Source organism: Moschus berezovskii, chromosome 2, assembly GCF_049115385.1.
Source record: "Moschus berezovskii isolate FMDL1 chromosome 2, NW_MosBer_1.0, whole genome shotgun sequence".
Classification (NCBI taxonomy): Eukaryota; Metazoa; Chordata; class Mammalia; order Artiodactyla; family Moschidae; genus Moschus; species Moschus berezovskii.
This window is the reverse complement of record NC_142461.1, coordinates 101922265-101945780: the sequence shown is the minus strand read 5'-3', so window position 1 is coordinate 101945780 and position 23516 is coordinate 101922265. Positions and strand designations below refer to the sequence as shown.

At 37.6% G+C, this 23516-nt stretch overlaps 1 protein-coding gene and 1 pseudogene across 1 annotated transcript in view; both read left to right on the top strand.

Annotated features, from left to right (window-relative positions):
* The window catches only part of BAZ2B (bromodomain adjacent to zinc finger domain 2B), a 418491-nt gene that overhangs the window by 7398 nt on the left and 387577 nt on the right, over positions 1-23516 (top strand). The window lies entirely within an intron of this gene.
* LOC129537733 (large ribosomal subunit protein uL30 pseudogene) lies at positions 47-4075 on the top strand (annotated as a pseudogene).

Sequence of the window (23516 nt, the reverse complement as noted above, 5' to 3'; positions counted from 1 at the left end):
ACTGGAAAATTCCATGGACAGAGGAGCCTGGCTAGCTTCAGTTCGTGGAGTCACAAGTGTCAAACACAACTCACCACAGCACAGCACAGCATTCTCATATATGTTTGTTTTGTTTTAGTCGCTAAGTCGTGTCTGACTCTTGTGACCCCCATGGACTGTAGCCTTCCAGGCTCTTCTGTCCATGGGATTTTCCAGGCAAGAATACTGGAGTGGGTTGCAATTTCCTTCTCCTGGGGATCTTTCCAACCCAGGGACAAGTGAAATGAATAACAGTAGTGAAACAAAGGATAGAAGGGAGAAATTAGAATTATTTTGTTATTATGAGTTGTACTACATATGAAGTAGTGTTATTTGAAAGTGCATTTGGACTGTTGCATATTAAAAACTCTAATAAAACCAATAAAAAATCAAAATATGAACTATAGCTGACGGACTAGGAAAGGAGACAAAGTGGATTCCTATAAAATGCTTATTTAAAACCACAAGAGAGACATGAGTAGTAGCTGCAGCATTGGAAAAATGGTGGAGGAAGAGCCAAGAAGAAAGATTCCTTTGGTTCCAGAGACTCTCATGAAGAAGAAGGCTTATCAGGCCCTCAAAGCCACCCAAGCAAAACAGGCACTTTTGCAAAGGAAGGAGCAGAGGAAAGGAAAAGAGATCAAGTGTAAGTGACTAGAATGGTTCATGCATGATTCCTGGTGGCAACTATGGGACAGGGTGCAACTCAGATGGCTAAAAGTGAAACCTTGTGGCTTGGAAGTGCCAGACAAACATTCCTTGGCCTTTGTTGTACATATTGAAAGGATTAATGGGGTGAGTTCACTGGTGCAGAGGACAATTGCAAGTCTTTGCCTGAATAAGATTTTCGGTGGTGTCTTAGTGAAAATGACCCCTCAAACCATAAAGACGCTTTGTATTGTGGAACCTTATGTGACCAGGGGATTTCCAAATCTGAAGTCTGTTCAGGAACTCATCTTGAAACGTGGACAAGCCAAGGTCAAGAACAGGGTCATCCCTCTGACAGACAACGCAGTGATTGAGAAGCACCTGGGGAAGTTTGATGTTATTTGCTTAGAAGACCTCATTCATGAAATTGCCTTCCCGGGGAAGAATTTCCAGGTGATCGCAGGGTTCCTGCACCCTTTCCAGCTCTCAGTGGCCCATCACACTACAAAGAATAGAGTAGGCTTCATCAAGGAAGTAGGCTCACTGGGCTATTGAGGTGAACCCATCAATCAGCTCATCTGGCAGCTGAACTAAACCCAGTGTACCTGAAAAAAAAGTGCACTGGAAATGTGTGTTTCTGTTTTATGAAATTTTCACTCTATCTTCAAGGAAGATTGTTTTCTGCTAGAATATATCTTCAGAAACTGGAGGCAAAGGGCCAGGGAAAACAGTGATGTTCACAACAGACACTTTTCATCCCACCTCAGTTCCAAGGAAAAGTTCCTTTGTGTTTTCTCTGATAACCACTGTCCACCTCTGAAACCAGCAAAGGGCTCAAGCCATAAGGAAGGAAGTCCTGTTTTATCACATCTATCCTAGGCTTTACTGTTGGCGAATGAACACCTACCTGTGAATACAAGACAGCAGTGGACCAAGCCTAGGAGCATATTGAACCTAAGATTTCCTGGAGCCTTGTTTTTGGAAAGAACTTGAAATTAGAATTAAATTGAACTAGAACTTGAAATTAAAATTAGAAGCACACACACAAACATAAGACCATAAGAGGCAGGTAAGAGAATACTGTAAACAGTTATATGCCAACAAATCGGACAACCTAGAAGACATGGACACATTTCTAGAAACATACATCCCATCAGAATTGAATCAAGATAAAACTGATAATTTGAACAGACCAATCACTAGAAGAAAAGTAGAATTTGTAATTAAAAAACTCATTCCAGCAATAGTCTAGGACTAGATGGCTTCACTGGGCAATTCCACCAAACAAAACTTACATCTGTTCTTCTCAAACTCTTCCAAAAGGTTGAAGAGGAGGGAGCTCTTCCAAAATCATTGTGTCAAGCCACCATCACCCTGATACCAAAGCCAGACAAAGACACTACCAAAAAAGAAAATTACAGGTCAATATTTTTGATGAATATAGATGTAAAAATCCTCAACAAAATTTTCGCAAACTGAATCCAACAACATATAAAAAGGATCATGCTCTGTGATCAGGTGGGTTTCATTCCAGGGTCACCAGGATGGTTCAACATATGCAAATCAATTAATTTGATATACTAAATTAACAACAGAAAAAGAAAAATCACACAATCAACTCTATAAATGGAGAAAAAGCATTTGATAAAATTCAACAACAACAAAAATCAACATTTATTCCTGATAAAAACTCTTCCTAAGTATAGAGTGAGTATAGAGGGAACATACCTCAACATAATAAAAGCCATTTGGGACAAGCCCACAGCCAACAAAATACCAAATGGTGAAAAGCTGAAAGTCTTCCTGGTACATTCTGGAATAAGACAAGGGTGCCCATTCTCACCACTACTATTCAACATTGTATTGGAAGTCCTAGCCATATAAGTCAGAGAAGAAAAATAAAAGGCATCCAAATTGGAAGGGAAGGGGTAAAATTTGTCATTTGATACAGATGCCTCATACTCTATCTAGAAAACCCTAAAAACTCCACATAAAAACTATGAGAACTGTTAACTGAGTTCATCAAGAGAGCAGGATAAAAGAGTAATATCTAGAAACCTGTTGCATTTCTTTACACTAGCAATGAAATACCAGAAAGAGAAAGTTTTTTAAAAAATTCTCTTTAAAATTTACTGAAAAAGAAAGCAGTCATAAATGTAGTAATCAAGGAGGTAAAAGATACATGTTTAGAACTATAAAAATTGGAAATTTAAGAGAATTCAAGGAAATGGAAAAAACTTATGCTCTTGGGTTGGAAGAATTAATGCAGTTAAAATGGCTGGACTACCCAAAACAATCTACAGATTTAATGCAATCCCTATCCAATTACCCATAACTTTTTTCATAGAGCTAGAAAATAATCCTAAAATTTATATGGGATCAGAAAAGACCAGTAATTGCCAAAGCAATCATGAGGAAGTAGAACAAAGCGGGTGGCATAATCCTTCCAGACTTCAGACAATACTACAAAGCTACAGTAATCAAAACAGTGTGGTATTGAGAAAAAAATAGACGTATTAACCAGTGGAACAGGAAAAAGAGCCCCGAGATAAATCCACACATACTGTGGTCAATTACTTGTCAACAAAGGAGGCAAGAATATACAATGGTGAAATAACAATCTCTTTAGCAAGTGGTGTTGGGAAAACTGGACAGCCACATGTGAATCAATGAAGTTACACAAAAACTCACAGCATACAGAAAAATAAACTCAAAATGATTTAAAGAATTAAATATAAGACATGTCACCATAAACTCCTAGAAGAGAGCATAGGCAAATAGCCTCTTACATAAACTGTAGCAGTATTTCCTTAACTCAGTCTCCCAAAGCGATAGAAATAAAAGAAAAGTTAAACAAATAGGACCCAATCAAACATAGAAATTTTTATACATCAAACAAAACCATAAACGAAAAGACAGTTAATGGGAGAAAATGTTTGCAAACAATGCAACCCACAAGGGTTAATTTCCAAAATATATTAACAGTTTATACCATTCATTGATGGAAAAAAATTTAAAAATGGGCAGAAGGAACTTCCTCAGTGGCACAGTAGATAAGACTCTGCCTGCCAATGCAAGGAACATGGGTTTGATCCCTGGTCTGGGAAGATTCCGCATGCCATGTAACAACTAAGCCTGTGTACCACAGCTACTGAACCTGTGCTCTAGAGACTCTGAGCTGCAACTGCCAGGCCCTGGAGCTGCAACTGCTGGAGTCTGTGTCCCCTGAGGCCCATATGCTGCAACTACTGAGCCCATGTGCTACAACTACTGAAATCTGAATTTCTAGAGTCTGTGATCCACAACAAAAGCAGCCACTGCAATGAGAAGTCCATGCAAAGAGTAGCACCCACTTGCCACAGCTAGAGAAAGCATTGCTGCATTGCTTCATGCAAAGCAATGAAGACCCAGTACCACCAAAAATAAATAAATTTAATAATAATAAAAAAAGAACCAAAAATGGGTAGAAGACCTAAATAGACATTTCTCCAAATGACATACAGATGGCTAGCAGACACATGAAAAACTGCTCAGCATTGCTAATTATTAGAGAAATGCAGATCAAAACTATAATGAGGTATCACCTCACTCTAGTGAGAAAGGCCATCTTCAAAAAGTCTACAAATAAATGCTGAACAGAGTGTGAAGAAAAGGGAACCCTTTTATGTTGGTGGGAATGTAAATTGGTGCAGTCACTATGGGAAGCTCCTTAAAAAACTGAAAATGAAGTTACCATATGATCCAGCAGTTCCATTCCTGGGCATATATCCAGAAAGAAATGAAAACTCTAATTGGAAAAGATACATGTACCCCACTGTTCATAGCAGCACTATTTACAATAGCCAAGATAAGGAAGCAACCTAAGTGTCTATCAACAGATGAACAGATAAAGAATATGTGATATATATATACACGCATATACATGTAGTGAAATATTAGTCATTTAAAAAGGAGTGAAACAATGACATTTATAGCTACATAGATGGATTTTAGAGATTATTAAGCTAAGTGAAATAAGTCAGATATAGACAAATATTGTATGCTATCACATATATCGCTTCTGAAAAATAGTAGAAATTGATCTATTTACTAAACAGAAACAGACTTACAAACGGAAAACAAATTTATGGTTACCAAAGGAGAAAGGGGGAGGAATAAATTGGGAGTATGAAATTAACAGATGCTCACTACCAGACTATATATATGCACACTATATAAAGTAGATAATAAAGTTTTACTGTGTAGCACAGAAAATGATATGCAATATCTTGTAATAAGCTATAATGAAAAATAATTTTTTGAAAAGAGTATAGGGGCTTCCCTGGCAGCTCAGTAAAAAGAATCTACCCATCAGTGCAGGAGACATGGGTTTGATCCCTGATCCTGGAAAATTCCACATGCTGAGGAGCAACAACTGAGCCCATGATCTCGAGCCTGAGAGCCACAACTACGGAGCCCATGTGCTGCAACTACTGAAGCCCGCATGCCCTAGAGCTGGTGCTCTGTGGTAAGCAAAGCAACCACAATGAGAAACCCTAGCACCTCAACAAACAGTAATTCCCACTCACTGCAAGTAGGGAAAATCTCATGCACCAACAAAGCCCAACACAGCAAAAATAAATTTTAAAAATTAAAAAAAGAGTGTATATGTGTGTGTATCTCCAAATCATCACTTTGCTGTGCATATGAAACTAATGAAATATTGTAAATCAGCTATACTTCAAACACACAAGGCAGAAAAGGAGTTCAGTTCAGTTCAGTCACTCAGTTGTGTCTGATTCTTTGTGACCCCATGAACCGCAGCACGCCAGGCCTCCCTGTCCATCACCAACTCCCAGAGTTTACCCAAACTCGTCCATTGAGTCGGTGATGCCATCCAACCATCTCATTCTCTGTCATCCCCTTCTCCTCCTGCCCTCAATCTTTCCCAACATCAGGGTCTTTTCAAATGAGTCAGCTCTTCGCATCAGTTAGCCAAAATACTGGAGTTTCAGCTTCAACATCAGTCCTTCCAATGAACATCCAGGACTGATCTCCTTTGGGATGGACTGGTTGGATCTCCTTGCAGTTCAAGGGACTCTCAAGAGTCCTCTCCAACACCACAGTTCAAAAGCATCAATTCTTTGGCGCTCGGCTTTCTTTATAGTCCAACTCTCACATCCATACATGACTACTGGAAACACTATAGCCTTGACTAGACAGACCTTTGTTGGCAAAGTAATGTCTCTGCTTTTAATATGCTGTCTAGGTTGGTCATAACTTTCCTTCAAAGGAGTAAGCATCTTTTATTTTCATGGCTGCAGTCACCATCTGCAGTGATTTTGGAGCCCAGAAAAATAAAGTCTCTCACTGTTCCACTGTTTCCTCATCTATTTGCCATGAAGTTATGGGACCAGATGCCATGATCTTAGTTTTCTGAATGTTGAGTTTTAAGCCAACTTTTTCACTCTCCTCTTTCACTTTCATCAAGGGCTCTTTAGTTCCTCTTCACTTTCTGCCATAAGGGTGGTGTCATCTGCATATCTGAGCTTATTGATATTTCTCCCAGCAATCTTGATTTCAGCTTGTGCTTCATCCAGCCCAGAGTTTCTCATGATGTACTCTGCATATACAACTTTGACGTACTCCTTTTCCTATTTGGAACCAGTCTGTTGTTCCATGTCCAATTCTGACTGTTGCTTCCTGACCTGCATACAGGTTTCTCAAGAGGCAGGTCAGGTGGTCTGGTATTCCCATCTCTCTCAGAATTTTCCACATTTTTTGTGATCCACACAGTCAAAGGCTTTGGCATAGTCAAAAAAGCAGAAATAGATGTTTTTCTGGAACTCTCTTGCTTTTTTGATGATCCAGTGGATGTTGGCAATTTGATCTCTGGTTCCTCTGCCTTTTCTAAAACCAGCTTGAACATCTGGAAGTTCATGGTTCATGTATTGCTGAAGCCTGGCTTGGAGAATTTTGAGCATGACTTTACTAGCGTGTGAGATGAGTGCAATTGTGCTATTCAACTTCAAAACTTATTCTAAAGCTACAGTAATAAGAGTGTTGTATTGGTGAAAGAACAGACAAATAGATCAATGCAACAGAATGGAGAGCTCAGAAATAGACCTTCATAAATATAGTCCACTGAATTTTGACAAAGGAATAAAGCAATACAATGGAACAGAGTCCCTTCAACAAATGGATATCTATTAATACATGCAAAAAAATAAATCTTGACACAAACTAGAATTCTTCACCTAAGAATGAACTCAGATCACATAACTAAATGTAAAATGCAAGGTTGTAAAACTATAGAAGTTAACGTAGGAGAAAACTTACATGATATTTAGCATGGTAGTTCCTTATTAGGTGTAACATCAAAGACATGACCCAGGAAATAAATAATTGATAAAGCAGGACTCCATTAACATTTAAAACTTCTGCTCTATGAAAGAACAATCACAAGATAATGATGGATACCCCTGGTGGTCCCATGATTAAGAATCTGCCTTCCAATGCAGGCGACATGGGTTCAATCCCTAGTCAGGGAACTAAGATTCCCACATGCCCTGGGGCAACTAAAGGACATCTTGGAGTCTGCAGGGTGCTTCTACTACTAAGTCCAGGCTCAAGTGCTGCAATGAAGATACAGCACAGTCAAAATTTAAAAAAAAATTTTTTAAATTACAAACAAACTAAAATAAGTCAATCCATAGACAGGGAGAAAATAATTGCAAAAGACATTTGATGAAGATCTGTTTTCCAAAATATACAAAAAATACTTAAACCTTGATGGTAAGAAACAACTTGATTTTTAAAATGGGCCAAAGTCCTTACAGACACTTCACTCAAGAAGGTATACAGATAACAATCATATGAAAAGATGTTCCACATCATATAGAAAGAATTTGTATATGTCATCAGGGAAATGCAAATTAAAACACCAGTAAAGTGAAGTCACTCAGTTGTGCCCTACTCTGCAATCCCATGGACTGTAGCCTACCAGGCTCCTCAGTCTATGGAATTTTCCAGGCAAGAGTACTGGAATGGGTTGCCATTTCCTTCTCCAGGGTAAGATACCACTCTATACCTATTAGAATGGTCAAAACCTAGAATACTGACACCACCAAATGCTGGCAAGTATATGGAGCCAGAGTCACTGTCATACAGTGCTGGTGGGAATAAATGTTGCAGCTACATTGGATGATAGTTTTCTTACAAAATGAAAATGATTTCTTACAAAATGCAATATATTCTTACCATGTGATCCAGCAATCAAACTACTTTTTATTTACCCAAAGGAATCCACAGAAAAACCGCATGTGAATGCTTACAGCAGTTTTATTCCTAATTGCCAATTCTTTAAAGCAACCAAGATGTCCTTTAGTAGGTGAATAGAGAAATAAACTGGCACAACTAGGCAATAGAATATTATTCAGAACTAAAAAGAAATGAACTATCAAGCCATGAAAAGACATGAAGAAAACTGTAATGCTCATTGCTGTGTAAAAGAAGCCAATCTGGAAAGTCTACATACTGTATGAATCCAAGTATATGACACTTTGTAAAAGGTAAAACTGGAGACAATATAGATTAATGATTCTGTGAAGTTGGGGGTGGGGAGAGTTGAATAAGCATACCGCTGAGAAGTTTTAGGGCAGTGGAAGTATGTATATGATCCTATTATGATGTATATATGTCATTATGGTGCTAAGTCTCTTCAGTCATGTCTGATTCTTTGTGACGCTATGGACCATAACCTGCCAGGCTCCTCCGTCCATGGGACTCTCCAGGCAAGAATACTGGAGTGGGTTGCCACTTCCTTCTCCAGGGATCTTTCTGACCCAGGGATTGAATCTGCCTTTGTACAAATCCATAGAATAAACAACACCAAGATTGTAAACAGTGGACTTTGGGTGATGACGATATAGGCTCATCCTTGGTTAAATAAAAAAAAAACATGTGCCATTTGGTGAATGAGGTTGGTGATGGGGGAAGCTCTGCATGTGTGAATGGTGGGTGGTGTATAGGAAATGTTTATACCTTCCTCTCAATTTCAATCCTAAAATTGCTCTTAAACCATGAAGTCTTTTTTTTTAATCAAGAAGTGTATTAGAATAACCATCATTACTTACAGAAAAATTTGTTACTTAGAGAAAAAGAATTAAGAATCAGCAGACTCTGTGTATCTAGAATAGTCAGGTATATTAAGTTATATGTGTAACTCTATGCCACTTTAATATTTGCTCTGTAAAATTTATATATATATTTACTTTTACGATAGCTGTCTTTTTCTTGGCCGATGATGCAGATTAATTACCTTTAGTTTAATTTATAGAATACTTTACAATAATCATTCCATTAGTTATAGACTGAATGCTTATATTGCCCCAAATTCATATGTTGAATCCCTGACCCCCTAATGTGATGATATTTGAAGGTGGTACCTTTGGGAGATAAGTAGGTTTAGATTATGTCATGGAAAAATCAGATTGATTATATTCTTTGTAGCTGAAGATGGAGAAGCTCTATACAGTCAGCAAAGACAAGATGTGGAGCTGACGGTAGCTCAGATCATCAGCTCTTTATTGCAAAGTTCAGGCTTAAATTGAAGAAAGTAGGAAAACCACTACATCATTCAGGTATTACCTGAATCAAATCCCTTATGGTTATATAGTAGAGGTCACGAATATATTCAAGGAATTAGATTTGGTAGGGTACCTGAAGAACTATGGATGGAGATTTGTGACACTGTACAGGAAGTGTTGACCAAAGCCATCCCCAAGAAAAAGAAATGCAAGAAGGCAAAGTGGTTGTCTGAGGAGGCCTTACAAATAGCTGAGAAAAGAAGAGAAGTGAAAGGCAGAGGAGTAAGGGCAAGACATACCCAACTGAATACAGAGTTCTGGAGAGTAGCAGGGAGAGACATTGAGTGAACAGTGCAAAGAAATAGAGGAAAAGAATAGAATGGGAAAGACTGGTGATATCTTTAAGAAAATTGGAGATACCAAGGGAACATTTCAGGCAAAGAGGGGCACAATAAAGGAAAGAAACAGCAAAGACCTAACAGAAGCAGAAGAGATTAATAAGAGATGACAAGGGTACACAGAAAACTATACAAAAAAGTTCTTAATGACCCAGATAACCATGATGGTGTGGTCATTCACCTAGAGCCAAGCATCCTGCAGTATAAAGTCAAGTGGGCCTTAGGAAGCATTACTAGGAACAAAGCTAGAGGAGGTGGTGAAATTCCAGGTGAGCTATTTCACATTCTAAAAGATGATGCTGTGAAAGTGCTACATTCTACGTATAGACAAATTTGGAAAACTCAGGAATGGCCACAAGACTGGAAAAGTTCAATTTTCATTTCAGTACTAAAGAAGGTCAATGCTAAAGAATGTTCAAACTGCCATACAATTGTGCTCATTTCACATGCTAGCAAGGGAATGCAGTAGGCTATAGCAGTATGTGAACCGAGAACTTCCAGATGTACCAGCTGGATTTAGAAAAGGCAGACGAACCAGAGGTCAAATTGGCAACGTCCATTGGATCATAAAGAAAACTAGGGAATTCCAAAAAAACACCTGCTTCATTGACTACACTAAAGCCTATGCCTATGTGGGTCACAGCAAACTGTGAAAAATTCTTCAGAGATGGGAATACCAGACCAGCTTACCTGTCTCCTAAGAAATCTGTGTGCAGGACAAGAATGAACAGTTAAAACCAGCCATTGAACAACAGACTGGTTCCAGATTGGGAAAGGAGTACGTCAAGGCTGTATATTGTCACCCTGCTTATTTAACTTATATGCAGAGTACATCATGCAAAATGCCAGGCTGGATGAAGCACACACTGGAATCAAGATTGCCAGGAGAAATATCAGTAACCTCAGATATGCAGATGATATCATTTTACTGTCAGAAAGTGAAGAGGAACTAAAGCAGAACTAAAGAGCCTCTTAATGAGGGTGAAAGAGGAGAATGGAAAACCTGGCTTAAAACTCAACATTCAAAGAACTACAATCATGGCATCTGGTTCCATTACTTCATGGCAAATAGAAGGGGAAAAAATGAAAACAATGACATTTTATTTACTTGGGCTCTAAAATCTCTGTGGATGGTGACTGCAACCAGGAAAGATGTTTGTTCCTTGGCAGAAAAGCTATGACAAACCTAGACACAGTGTTAAAAAACAGAGACATCACTTTGCTGACAATGGTCCGTGCTGTCAAAGCTGTGGTTTTACCAGTAGTCATGTACAGATAGGAGTTTCAAACCATAAAGAAGACCAAACACCAAAAAATTGATGCTTTCGAATTGTGATGCTAGGGAAGACTTGAGAGTCCCTTGGACTGCAAGGAAATCAAACCAGTCTATCCCAAAGGAAATCAACCCTAAATATTCACTGGAAGGACTAATGCTGAAGCTGAAGTTTCAGTATGTGGCCACCTGATGCGAAGAACCAATTCATATGAAAAAACCCCAATGCTGGGAAAAATTGAGGTCAAGAGGAAAAGGGGGCGACAGAGGATGAGACAGTTGGATGGCATCACTGACTCAATGGACGTGAGTTTGAGCAAACTCTGAAAGATAGAGAAGGACAGGGAAGCCTGGCATGCTCTAGTTCATGGGGTTGCAAAGAGTCAGACATGACTTAGGGATTGAACAGAAACAACAGTGGGATCCTCATAATGGAATTAGTGCCTCTGAAGGGAGAGGAAGAGAGTCATGTGAGCATACAGTGAGAAAGGAACTGTCTGCAAACCAGAAAGTGGAGTGTCACCAGTCACCAAATCTGCAGGTACGTTGATCCTGAACTCCCTAGCCTCCAGAATTGTAAGAGATGTCTGTTGTTTAAGCCATCCAGTCTATTTGTCCTAGAAGCCCAAGCTAATGAAATAAAATAGTATAGAATAAATAATAATAAATAGTAGTAATAAATAGTATGAAAAGATTCTGTTAAATGGAAATTACAATTAGTCATATTTACTCTTTTATAGTTATTTTATAAATTGCAAGTCTGATATCAGGGAAAAAAGTAGTATCTTTGAATTGCCAGACTTTATTATTTAAGTAACAGTCTTTGGGGGTAGAAATTGCCATCTGCAAATAAATTGTCAATAGCAAGTGAAGTAAAATAAAAACAATTCAATCATTTATTTTATATTATACATGCATGAATAGCAGTTCACTGAATTATGGTATCTTCATATAATTTGAAAGGAGCAAAAGGACATTTAAAAAGTTTATAGATACCTGTTTTAAAAAAGATTTTTAAGTGATTGAGTTGAAGGTATGCATTCATTCTCTCAATTTCTTTCAAATAACCATTATTGGGAATTCCCTGGTGGTCCAGTGGTTGTGCAATGTGCTCAGTTGTGTCTGACTCTTTGCAACCCTATGGACTGTAGGCACTTCTGTCCATGGGATTCTTTGCAACGCTATGGACTATAGCCCACCAGGCTTCTCTGTGGATTTTCCCTGCAAGAATACTGGAGTGGGTTGCCATTTCCCTCTCCAGGGGATCTTTCCTACCCAGGGATGAAACTGGCGTCTCCTGCATTACAGGCAGATTCTTTACCACTGAGCCACCAGGGAAGCCCAGTCCAGTGGTTGGGACTTCGTATTTTCACTGCAGGAGTTGGCACGAGATCCCTTATTGGAGAACTAAGATCCTACAAGCTGTGCTGAGTGGCCAAAAAAAAGTATTTATTATAATTTTTTTCAGATGCACTATTGCTCTTTTTATATCTTCTTGGGATAGGTGTATTTTTTACATCTAATTTTTAAATAGAAAATGCAGACTCTTCATAATATATGAATAAAACTTTCTATATATCATTCAAAATTATTATAGATGTTTAAAATATGATGTAGAAATATAGTATTAATGCCAAATTCTCAAAGTTTTTTAAAAGATCATTTTTCTAAAAAGTGAACAGCTGGCTATCTAGCATTACTTATATTTTTGATTTATTTAAAATAATTTTAAGGTGAGTTTAATAAATTTAAGATAGATTCCTTAGTTTAAGACAGGTGGCAAGATAAAGAATTTGAGAACTTTATGTCCATATCCTTTGCGGTGTTATAATCTAACATGTATGTAGTATGCTTTTCATTGATATTTTAAAAGTATCTTGAAATAGTTTTCTATTTTAAATACTTTGAAAATTTTATTAGGATAACTTGATTGAGTGATTTTTACTAATAATAAGAGAGTATTCATAGCTCAAATATTTCAGACTCGAGACAATTTGAAGGTGGATACTTTTTCATTACTTCACATTTTTAAAATATTTTTTTATATGGACCATTTTAAAAGTCTTTATTGAATTTGTTACAATGTTGATTCTGTTTTATATTTTGTTTTTTCAGCTACAAGTTATGTAAAGAATCCGCCTGCCAATGCAGGAGACATGTAAGCTACAGGTTTGATCCCTGGGTCTCGAAGAGCCCCTGTAGGAGAAAATGGCACCCCATTCCAGTACTCTTGCCTGGGAAATCCCATGGACAGAGGAGTCTGGTGGGCTACAGTCCATGGGGTTGCAAAGAGTCTTACATAACTGAGCACGCATGCAAAACAATGTGGGATCATAGCTCCAGACCAGAGATTGACCCTGAATCCCCTGCATTGGAAGGTGAAATCTTAACCACTGGACCGCTGGTGAAGTCCCATTCACAGCTTTAAATTTTGAACAGTTTCTAAAGATTATCATCTGTTTGGCCTTTTTCTACCAGTAATGAGTTTGCACTGTAATGCCACGTGAGTAAAAGTCCCTGGATTGTTGGCTTCTGTGGTTGAGATAAGCAGCTAAGTTTCTAGAAATTATGAGTTGATAGAGTGTGTTGTAATACGAGATGAATCAAATCAGTTATCGGCTTTGTGGATGTGACAGTGCAAGTGGACCTAGCAGTACGGTTGAGATTCAAATAAAAAGAAGTGATAAGTAGCATTTGGGATGATTGATTAATCAAAATGTGGTGGCAGATACTAAAGGATATATATCCACTGAAATTTATTACAAGCTCCATGAAGAACAGAATCTGAAAATTCTGTCTTCTGATCAGAAGACAGTCCTTGCAAGATGTAGGCACTTAGTAAATGTTAAATAAAAATGGGGAAATGAGGAGATACTGGGGTTTTGTTTTTTGTAAGGTGCTTAAAGTGGTAATTATCTGGTAGTCGTACATATGCCTTAAATAGGTTTTAGACAGAGTAAATATTGTTGCTGAGAAATCTTTAGTTCAGGATACTATTTAATTATGTCAGAAATGTTTATTGCCATTGGGAATTTTAAAATTATCATTAGTGCCTTCAGATACAGTTATAAAATGAACAGACAGATTTTAATTCCCAGCAACATTAAAAAAGAAAGCTTTGATTCAAGGTACTATTAAAAGTAGACTCACCATTATATAGAAATATGATAGGAAGGACTAAACATTTTTATTATGTGATGCAGCAATAGCTTAGATTAAAATATTTTATGTTTAGAAGAAAAAGACTGTAATACTTTATATAATATATAGTGTTTGATAGAAAGGGATAAGTATTTATATATATATGATAGAGGAATACCTTTTAGTGAAATATTTTTATATTGAGAATAGTAGATTTTTGGAGATACTCTTAGCTTCATAAGATACCATGAATGCTCTTGCAGTGATTGTTAGCATAGTAACATGTACTAGGCAAAATTATAATTACTGGTAATTTGCCTTGTGTCTTTTCTTTTTAATATATCAGAGTATTTTATAAACACTAATTAAACCTTTCAAAACCTCTCATAATAGTTATCAAATTAATGACATATCTTATTGCAAAAGCAAAAGCTGAGAGTGGCAAAAGTATTTAGTTATGATCACATACTATGTAGCTGATGGAAAAAGTAGTCTCAGATTCTCAGTAATCAGTTCTAACTCCTATATGAAATAAAGGTAGTACTTTAAAAAATAAGAAAAAAAAAGTGTAGTGATACCTAAGAAATGCTATTGTATTTTCAAGTATAGAATTACTAAGTCACAGCAATTTAAAGACGTATCTTTACAAGTACAAATGTTGGCGAGGATGTGGAGAAAAGGGCACTCTCCTACACTGTTAATGGGAATGTAAATTGGTGCAGCCACTATGAAAAACAGTATAGAGGTTCCTCAAGAAATTAAAAATAGAACTATTCTAGGCAATTCAACTCCTGGTGTATATCTGGAAGAAACAAGAACACTAATTTGAAAAGATACCCCAGTGTTTGTAGTAGCACTGTTTACTATAGCCAAAATGTAGAAGCAACCCAAATGCCCATTAACAAACGAATGGATAAAGAAGGTATGGTATGTGTATACAATGGACTGTTGCTGTGCTTTTCTATGCTAAGTCGCCTGAGTCATCCAACAATTTGTGATCTCATGGACTGTAGGCCACCAGGCTCCTCTGTCCATGGGACTTTCCCGGCAAGAACACTGGAGTGGGATTGGTTGGGTTGGGTTGCCATACCCTCCTCCAGAGGATCTTCTCGACCCAGGGATTGAATCCACATCTCAAGTCTCCTGCATTGACAGTTTGGTTCTTTACCACTAGCACCACCTGGAAAGCCCACAGTAGGCTATTACTCAGTCTTAAAAAACAATGAAATTCTGCCACTTACAACATGGATTGACCTTGATAATATTATGCTTAATGAAATAAGTGTGGGAGAGAAAAACAAATGCTGTGATATTACTTATATTTGAAATAAAAAATAATACAAATGAATGTACATGCAAAACAGAAGCAGATTCACTGATATTGAAATCAAATTAATGATTATCTTATGGGAGAGGGAAGCAGAGGGGCAGTGGGATTAAGAGATATAAACTACAGTGTATAAAATAGATAAGCAACAAGGATATTTTATTTAGTACAGGGAATTACACAATTATCTTTATTTTTTTATAATTTTCTTTATTTTTGGCTGTGCTGGATCTTCATTGCTGTGGGGACTTTTCTCTAGCTGCGGCAAACGGGCTTCTCTCTAGTTGTGGGGCACGAGCATCTTATTGTGTGGCTTCTCTTGTTGCACAGCACAAGCTCTAGGGCACATGGGCTTCAGTAGTTGTGGCATGTGGACTCAAGCAGAGGATCAGTAGTTGTGGTACAAGGGCTTAGTTGCTCTGTGGCATGTGGGATCTTCCCAGACAAGGGAAGGGATCAAATCCATGTCTCCTGCATTGGCAGGCAGATTTTTTTTTTTTCTTTTTTAACCACTGGGACACCAGAGAAGCCCTTAGCCATTATCTTGTAACTTTTAATGGGATATAATCTGTAAAAATACTAAATCACTATGCTATATACATGAAACTAGCATAATATTATAAATCAACTGGATTTTAATTGAAAATAATAAAAGGATAAATATCTTTACTAAAATAAGTGTTTCAACTTAATTTCTGTTAAATACAGATAAATGTATGTAGGTGTTTGTATGTAAAAAGATAGTGATTTCATTTGATGGGCTCAGTGGTAAAGAATCCATCTTCCCATGCAGGAGATGTAGGAGGGGTGACTTTAATCCCTGGGTTGGGAAGATCTCCTAAGGAAGGAAATGGCAACCCCTCTGGAGTGTTACCTGGGAAATCCTGAGGACAGTTGAGCTACAGCCATGGGCTCGAAAGAGTCGGACATGAGTTAGTGACTAAACAACAACAGCAATTTCATTTTTTTAAATTTAGTTTTAATTAAAGGATAATTGCTTTACAGTATTGTGTTGGTTTCTTGCAATTTCATTTAATATTTTATTTTTAATATCATGGTCATTAGGTTTTTGACATGGGCTCTACCCTGGTAAGCTAAGCTCAGTAAAAGTCAAAAGTAGCATAGACTGTGAATCAAATAGTCTCTCATATAGACAGTATAATAAACTACTGATTTATTAAGTTTGAGTATTTAAAGAAAAAATTTTTTTCCTGGTGGAGAGAGAACTGTAAACAAAAAAATGTAGCTCCTTTTGGGTATAGAATTTTTGCTTTATTTTGTATTTTAGTTAACAGGTTTTTTTCTTCCACTATTGTCAGCTCTGATTAGATCACATCATTTATTAGTTGTTTGAATATCATGGTAGAAGTTCTGTGTCTTTAATAAGAATTCTCCATATAGTATATTGACTGTTGAGTGAATGAAGATTAACTATTTGCAATATCATCCTCAAGTAATATTACTAGAGTTGGACTGTGAAGAAAGCTGATCGCCGAAGAATTGATGCTTTTGAACTGTGGTGTTGGAGAAGACTCTTGAGAGTCCCTTGTACTGCACAGAGATCCAACCAGTCCATTCTAAGGGAGATCGATCCTGGGTGTTCATTGGAAGGACTGATGCTAAAGCTGAAACTGCAATACTTTGGCCACCTCATGAGAAGAGTTGACTCACTGGAAAAGAGTCTGATGCTGGGAAAGGTTGGGGGCGGGAGGAGAAGGGGACGACGGAGAATGAGATGGCTGGATGGCATCACCGACTCTGTGGACATGAGTTTGAGTGAACTCCGGGAGTTGGTAATGGACAGGGAGGCCTGGCGTGCTGTGATTCATGGGGTCGCGGAGGGTCGGACATGACTGAGCGACTGAACTGAACTGAAACATAACCCAAACCACTAAGAACCCAACAGTCCTTCATCCAGAAAAAAAAAAAACAAAATGTTTATAAAAATATTAAAGGATTGATTGGGTGACTGAAGTAATGACAAATACACAAATCTGAATTTCCCCATGCATCCTTCAAAAAAACAGTAAAGAAATAAAGCTACGTATAACCCAGGTCTTAATATAACTGGAACACAGAGAATATTCAAATTTGAGATTATCTGTAAGTAGAAAAATTAATATGAAATCATTTAAACTCTGTGCAAGCGTTGGTGGAGAGCCATGGTGGTCTGGGAAAAATTGTACACTGTAAGAGAGAAACTAATTATAGGCTTTAAAGCTGATCTAAAATCACTTCCAAGAAAATTAATTTCTCCCCAAATACTGAAAAACATCCTGATAGACAAGAATTAATAAAGAAAACGGACTTACAAGTTTGCATAGGACTCAGAGACAGTTTTGGAAAGTCAACTCTTTTGGAGAGAAGAGGGTTAAAAAGGAAGGAATAAATGCCTTTTGGAAACTAAACAGTTAAATTTAGGGTCCTGCAACACAGAAGGATATTTTTAAGAATAAGAGGAAAAATATTTCACAGAATCCAGCCCCTGAATCTAATCAGTAAAGAAACCATACTTTACCTAAAGCAGAGGACATTTTTTAAACTAGGAATCTTATAAACTTCCCCAAATGACCAGTTCTTTTCACAGACATGCAGACGTTGACAGCAACTTGAACTATATAAAAAGAAAATGGAAAGTGAGGATAAAAAGAGTTTAGTTGTGTTCTTGCCTGGAGAATCCCAGGGACAGCAGAGCCTGGTCGGCTGCCGTCCATGGGGTCGCACAGAGTCGGACACGACTGAAGCGACGCAGCAGCAGCAGCAGCAGCAGCTCCACATTCCCAAAAAAGGCATACAAATAAGCACATAGATCTATGGAATAAAATCGAAGGTCTTGTCGGACACGACTGAGCGGCTTCACTTTCACTTTTCACTTTCACACATTGGAGAAGGAAATGGCAACCCACTCCAGTGTTCTTGCCTGGAGAATCCCAGGGACGGGGGAGCCTGGTGGGCTTCCATCTATGGGGTCACACAGAGTTGGACACAACTGAAGTGACTTAGCAGCAGCAGCAGCAGTAATTAACAAACACTTATCTTTCTTTATGATCAGTTTATTTTTACTAAGAATGCCAAGACAATTCAATGGGGGAAAATAGTAGTTTCAACAAATAGTGCTGGGACAAATGGATGTCAACATGCAAAGATAGTATATGTGGAAAACTCTAGAGCAAAGATCAGCAAGTAGCCAGACAGCCACACCTGGTTGTATCATTTTGTGTATTGGCTGTAGCCATTTTTGCCCTACACTGACAGAGTTTATAGCTATGATAGAAATGGTTTGGCCCATAAAGTTGAAAATATTCTATCTGATATTGTACAGAAAAAGTTTGAGGACTCATGCGCTAGAGAATTAATCATAAAATTAATACACATGATAATTTAGTAACTAGCAGGCTATAAAATTAACATTCAGAACTCAATATTCTTTGTATGTACAGATACTTACCAGTTAGAGGATTATTAGCAGCAGCAGAGGATTATAGTTTTAGGGGAAACCCCAGTTAAATAACAGAAAGATGAATGCTGCTGCTGCTGCTGCTAAGTCACTTCAGTCGTGTCCGACTCTGTGCGACCCCATAGACGGAAGCCCACCAGGCTCCCCCGTCCCTGGGATTCTCCAGGCAAGAACACTGGAGTGGGTTGCCATTTCCTTCTCCAATGTGTGAAAGTGAAAAGTGAAAGTGAAGTCGCTCAGTCGTGTCCGACCCCTAGTGACCCCACTTGGGAATAAATGTAACATGTAGAAAAATTATTTGAGAAAAACTTTAAAACACTTCTGAAAGACACAAAACTTGATTTGAATGATGAAATTAATGAAAACACAATTCTCCCTAATTTATAATTTTCACATAATTTCTATAAAAAATAGCAACTGCTTTTTTTTTAATAGAACTAGACAGGTTGATAGAGAATTCACATGGAAATACAAATACATAAAAATAGCCAGGAATTCTTGCGGGCAAGCATCATCAATGGTTCCTACAACTATTGCCTGAAGAGGTGATGACAAAAAGGATGTTTATGCAGTGTTAAAGTAACTTCCCCACAAGGTACTTACTAATCATTAATGGAAAAAAATAGTAACTTACCAGTGGAGATATCACCTTTACTACTGTCAGAATTAACGTTGTTATTAATGGGACAAACAGACATCATGCATCCTGATAGAATGTACTGAAAAGAGCATAACATCACTTCTGTGGCATTCCTGCAAAAATATATAACCTGAAACATGCAGCATCAGTCAAACATGAAACATCAGTCAAACTCATATTGAGGGGCATTTCACAAAATAAATGGCCTATATTCTTCAAAAATATCAAGGTCAAGAAAGACGAAAAATGAAGAAGTTGTTCCAGATCAAAGAATACTAAAGAGATATGACATTAACTACAATTCTTACTTGGGAATAGATCATGGGCCAAGACAGAAATATTTATTTTATGATTTTATTCTATTCTTGTTATCAAGGACGTTAGTAGAACAATTGGCAAAATACGAAGGTCTGTAGTTTGGATAGTACTGTATTAATGGTGATTACCTTATTTTGACAAATACACATTTAAGGAAATACACTGAAATATTTAGCAGTAAGGGGAATGATATCTGCAGCTTGTTATCAAATTCAGAAAAAAATCTGAAGGAGGAGAAAGAGACTGATAAAGCAAATGTGGTAAAATGTTAAGGAGTTCGGGAAATCTGAAGTATATATGAAAATTCTTTATACTTTTTAAGAAACAAACTTTTATTTTAGAATAATTTAACATTTACAGAAAGTTTGAAAAGATGATACACCCTTAACCCAATTTCAGTTTTCTCTAATGTAATGTCATTTTAAATTACTGTGGTACATTTTTCAAAACTAAGAAACCAACAATGGTACATCACTGTTAACCTCAGGCTTTATTTAAATTTCACACATTTTCCTTGAATTTTCCTCCAAACTCCTGATTTCAATCACATTTCACTAATTTTTCCTTTAATGTCCTTTTTCTGGTATCCAGTCAAGGATACCACCTTGCATTTGATTCATCATCTCTCCAAATCTCTTCTGGTCTGTGACAGTCTCATTCTTTACTTATTCTTCATGATTTTAATATTTTTGAGGAGTCTTGGTGAAATATTTCTAGGATATCTCTCAATTTTGGTTTTCTTATTGGGTTTTTTTTTTTTTAAAGAGTACTACAGAGGTGAAGTACCCTTCTCATCTCACATTATGTCAGAGAGAAGATGCTATCAATAGGGTAATGCTAGTGATGTAAACGTGATACCTTGGCTAAGGAAGTATCTTCTAGGTTTCTTCTCTATAAAGTTCCAATTTTTCCCTCAGTCTATTTGTAGGGGAGTCACTAACTCCAGCCCACTCTCAAAGGAAGGGGCAAGGGTCAGGGGGCAGGTTTAAAACTGACCTTCCGGATAGGAGAGTTTCTGTATATTATTTGGGAAAGATTTGACTATTCTCCCCTACTTATTTATGTATCATTGGTTTATATTTGTACAGCTTCACTTATTTTTATTTTGGGGGTTATACTCTAATAAACACTTTGTTGTGTCACTTTGATTTGTGTTAGCTTTGATTTTCTGGAATTCTGATAGACTTTATTTTATTCATTTATTTTTGGTTGTATTGGGTCTTCATTGCTATGCAGGCTTTTATGTAGCTGCAGTGTTCAGGAGCTACTCTCTAGTTGTGGCATGTGAGCTTCTCATTGCTTTGACCTCTCTTGTTGTAGAGCATGGGCACTAGGGTACGTGGGCTTCGATAGCTGCTGCACGTGAGCTCAGTGGTTTTAGCTCCCAGGCTCTAGAGCACAGGCTCAATAGTTGTGGCGCACAGGCTTAGTTGCTCAGTGGCACATGGAGTCTTCCTGGACCAGGGATCAAATCTGCATCTTCTGCGTTGACAGGCAGATTCTTTACCACCAAGCCACTAGTGAAGCCCCTCTTGTGGCTTTTGGATATGTCCCCATCCTTTTGGTTTGTGCGCATTCCCTTGCTTTCTGGTGGCACAAAATGCTTCGCTTTCTCTTGTATTTTCCCTGATCCTGCTCTATAAACTGCTGTTTCTTCCAAACCCTTAGCTTTTTTTTTTTAATATTATTTAGAAACCACTTTCTTGGCACTGAGTGGTCGTACTGTTTTGTAACTTTAAGTTTGAAATTATTTCAGAATCAAAAAATTGAGTTAAAAGTTATAAAATGCACATCCTATTTATTGTTATAAGTATTCTACCTTAGTTAAACTGTTATGTCAAATATCAAATGTTATATATTAAAATTCATAGATATGCATTCTTAAATAAATTATATTTTTAATGGTGTCTGTAAATTACTAATAAAAATTCTACAACCTCAGTAGTACATTTTTGTATCTTTCAGTTACACCTTTTAAATAGAGTGGAAACACTTTGTCATATTTCCCTCTTCTTATGAAAAGTATAGAGTCCTGTGATTGAATTCATAAACATTTATATTGCAAAACTATTGAGCAATCTAGTTCAACATGCATATAGGAAAGGGCCTAGCTGCAGCATAAATAAAGATCTTGACATTACTCGTAATTCTTTCAAGCTATGATAACTCCACCCTCAAGTTCCATATTAGTGAATAAGCATGATGTGGACAGCTTGGCCTGTTTGACAGGAAATCCTGTATATGAAAACATCGAATTTCTTAGGGAAGGATTTAAGATAATTTTTTTAATCTATGACATATTAGAAGGTTACTATACCAGAAGCTGTATACAGTCAGCAAAAACAAGACCAGGAGCTGACTGTGCCTCAGATCATGAACTCCTTATTGCCAAATTCAGACTTAAATTGAAGAAAGTAGGGAAAACCACTAGACCATTCAGATATGACCTAAATCAAATCCCTTATGATTATACAGTGGAAATGAGAAGTAGATTTAAGGGACTAGATCTGGATAGAGTGCCTGAGGAATTCTGGACAGAGGTTCGTGACATTGTACAGGAGAAAGGGACCAAGACCATCCCCGTGGAAAAGAAATGCAAAAAAGCAAAATGGCTGTCTGAGGAAGCCTTACAAATAGCTGTGAAAAGAAGAGAAGCGAAAAGCAAAGGAGAAAAGGAAAGTTATAAGCATCTGAATGCAGAATTCCAAAGAATAGCAAGGAGAGATAAGAAAGCCTTCCTCAGTGATCAATGCAAAGAAATAGAGGAAAACAACAGAATAGGAAAAACAAGAGATCTCTTCAAGAAAATTAGATATAGCAAGGGAACATTTCATGCACACATGGGCTCAATAAAGGACAGAAATGGTATGGACCTAACAGAAGCAGAAGATATTAAGAACAGGTGGCAAGAATACACAGAAGAACTTCACAGAAAAGATCTTCACGACCAAGATAGTCACGATAACGTGATCACTGACCTAGAGCCAGACATCTTGGAATGTGAAGTCAAGTGGGCCTTAGAAAGCATCACTACGAACAAAGCTAGTGGAGGTGATGGAATTCCAGTTGAGCTATTTCAAATCTTGAAAGATGATGCTGTGAAAATGCTGCACTCAATATGCCAGCAAATTTGGAAAACTCAGCAGTGTCCACAGGACTGGAAAAGTTCAGTCTTCATTCCAATCCCAAAGAAAGACAATGCCAAAGAATGCTCAAACTACCGCACAATTGCACTCATCTCCCACGCTAGTAAAGTCATGCTCAAAATTCTCCAAGCCAGGCTTCAACAGTATGTGAACCGTGAACTCCCAGATGTTCAAGCAGGTTTTAGAAAAGGCAGAGGCATCAGAGATCAAATTGCCAACATCCGCTGGATCATGGAGAAAGCAAGAGAGTTCCAGAAATACATCTATTTCTGCTTCATTGACTATGCCAAAGCCTTTTACTGTGTGGATCACAATAAACTGTGGAACATTCTGAAAGAGGTGGGAATACCAGACCACCTGACCTGCCTCTTGAGAAACCTGTATGCAGGTCAGGAAGCAACAGTCAGAACTGTACATGGAACAACACTGGTTCCAAATAGGAAAAGGAGTACGTCAAGGCTGTATATTGTCACCCTGCTTATTTAACTTATATGCAGAGTACATCATGAGGAACGCTGGGCTGGAAGAAGCACAAGCTGGAATCAAGATTGCCGGGAGAAATATCAATAACCTCAGATATGCA